The sequence below is a fragment of the Oncorhynchus masou genome, chromosome 18 (genome assembly GCF_036934945.1).
Source record: "Oncorhynchus masou masou isolate Uvic2021 chromosome 18, UVic_Omas_1.1, whole genome shotgun sequence".
In the NCBI taxonomy this organism is placed as follows: domain Eukaryota; kingdom Metazoa; phylum Chordata; class Actinopteri; order Salmoniformes; family Salmonidae; genus Oncorhynchus; species Oncorhynchus masou.
Window position 1 is genome coordinate 6,386,781 of NC_088229.1, and position 2,500 is coordinate 6,389,280.

Here is a 2,500-nt window from a genome sequence, read left to right on the forward strand (position 1 = left end):
TTCAAGGGCTTTATTGACATGGGAAACATGTGTTAACATTGCCAAAGCAAGTGAGGTAGATAATATATAAAGTGAATATATAAAGTGAAATAAACAATAAAAATTAACAGTAAACATTACACATACAGAAGTTTCAAAACAATAAAGACATTACAAATGTCATATTGTATATATACATACAGTGTTTTTACAATGTACAAATGGTTAAAGGACACAAGATAAAATAAATAAGCATAAATATGGGTTGTATTTACAATGGTGTTTGTTCTGATTGTTTATCAAAATTGGATTTGTTTTCGTTAATTTGTTTTTGTTAATTCTTTCCAATGTGTCAAGTAATTATCTTTTTGTTTTCTCATGATTTGGTTGGGTCTAATTGTGCTGCTGTCATGGGGCTCTGTAGGGTGTGTTTGTGAACAGAGCCCCAGGACCAGCTTGCTTAGGGGACTCTTCTCCAGGTTCCTCTCTCTGTAGGTGATGGCTTTGTTATGGAAGGTTTGGGAATCACTTCCTTTTAGGTGGTTATAGAATTTAACGGCTTTTTTTCTGGATTTTGATAATTAGTGGGTATCGGCCTAATTCTGCTCTGCATGCATTATTTAGTGTTTTACATTGTACACGGAGGATATTTTTGCAGAATTCTGCATACAGAGTCTCAATTTGGTGTTTGTCCCATTTTGTGAAGTCTTGGTTGGTGAGCAGACCCCAGACCTCACAACCATAAAGGGCAATGGGTTCTATAACTGATTCAAGTATTTTTAGCCAGATCCTAATTGGTATGTTGAATTTTATGTTCTTTTTGATGGCGTAGAAGGCCCTTCTTGCCTTGTCTCTCAGCTTGTTCACAGCTTTGTGGAAGTTACCTGTGGCGCTGATGTTTAGGCCAAGGATTGTATAGTTTTTTGTGTGCTCCAGGGCAACGGTGTCTAGATAGAAATTGTATTTGTGGTCCTGGCGAATGGACCTTTTTTGGAACACCATTATTTTGGTTTTACTGAGATTTACTGTCAGGTCCCAGGTCTGACAGAATCTGTGCAGAAGATCTAGGTGCTGCTGTTGGCACTCCTTGGTTGGGGACTGAAGCACCAGATCATCAGCAAACAGTAGACATTTGACTTCAGATTCTAGTAGGGTGAGGCCGTGCCCGCGCCAATTCGTTGACATACATGTTGAAGAGGATGGGGCTTAAGCTGCATGCCTGTCTCACCCCACGGCCCTGTGGAAGGAAATGTGTGTTTTTTGTTGTTGTTTGTGTACATGGATTTTATAATGTCGTATGTTTTACCCCCAACACCACTTTCCATCAGTTTGTATAGCAGACCCTCATGCCAAATTGAGTCTAAACATTTTTTGAAATCAACAAAGCATGAGAAGACTTTGCCTTTGTTTTGGTTTGTTTGTCAATTAGGGTGTGCAGGGTGAATACATGGTCTGTTGTACGTTAATTTGGTAAAAAGCCAATTTGACATTTGCTCAGTACATTGTTTTCACTGAGGAAATGTATGAGTCTGCTGTTAATGATAATGCAGAGGATTTTCCCAAGGTTGCTGTTGACACATATCCCACGGTAGTTATTGGGGTCAAATTTGTCTCCACTTTTGTGGATTGGGGTGATCAGTCCTTGGTTCCAAATATTGGGGATAATGTAAAATGTTTTAAGTATAGCTCAATGGTGTATTGAGCAGAATTCTCAGGTGACCTTTAACCTCTAAAACAACATGTCTAAAGGCTCAACTCTCTCTCTCTCTCTCTCTCTCTCTCTCTCTCTCTCTCTCTCTCTCTCTCTCTCTCTCTCTCTCTCTCTCTCTCTCTCTCTCTCTCTCTCTCTCTCTCTCTCTCTCTCTCTCTCTCTCTCTCTCTCTCTCTCTGTCTCTGTCTCTCTCTCTGTCTCTGTCTCTCTCTCTCTGTCTCTCTCACTCTCTCTGTTTCTGTCTCTGTCTGTCTCTTTTTCTGTCTCTCTGTCTCTGTCTCTGTTTCTGTCTCTCTTACTGAGATATACACTGGTATACAGTACTGAGATATACACTGGTATACAGTACTGAGATATACACTGGTATACAGTACTGAGATATACACTGGTATACAGTACTGAAATATACACACTGGTATACAGTACTGAGATACACACTGGTATACAGTACTGAGATATACACTGGTATACAGTACTGAGATATATACACTGGTATACAGTACTGAGATATACACTGGTATACAGTACTGAGATATACACTGGTATACAGTACTGAGATATACACTGGTATACAGTACTGAAATATACACACTGGTATACAGTACTGAGATACACACTGGTATACAGTACTGAGATATACACACTGGTATACAGTACTGAGATATACACTGGTATACAGTACTGAGATATACACACTGGTATACAGTACTGAGATATACACACTGGTATACAGTACTGAGATATATACACTGGTATACAGTACTGAGATATACACACTGGTATACAGTACTGAGATATACACTGGTATAC

At 39.2% G+C, this 2,500-nt stretch overlaps 1 protein-coding gene across 1 annotated transcript in view; it reads left to right on the forward strand.

Moving 5' to 3' along the window:
• Positions 1-2,500, forward strand: part of LOC135504687 (laminin subunit alpha-5-like) — a 198,640-nt gene that overhangs the window by 12,112 nt on the left and 184,028 nt on the right.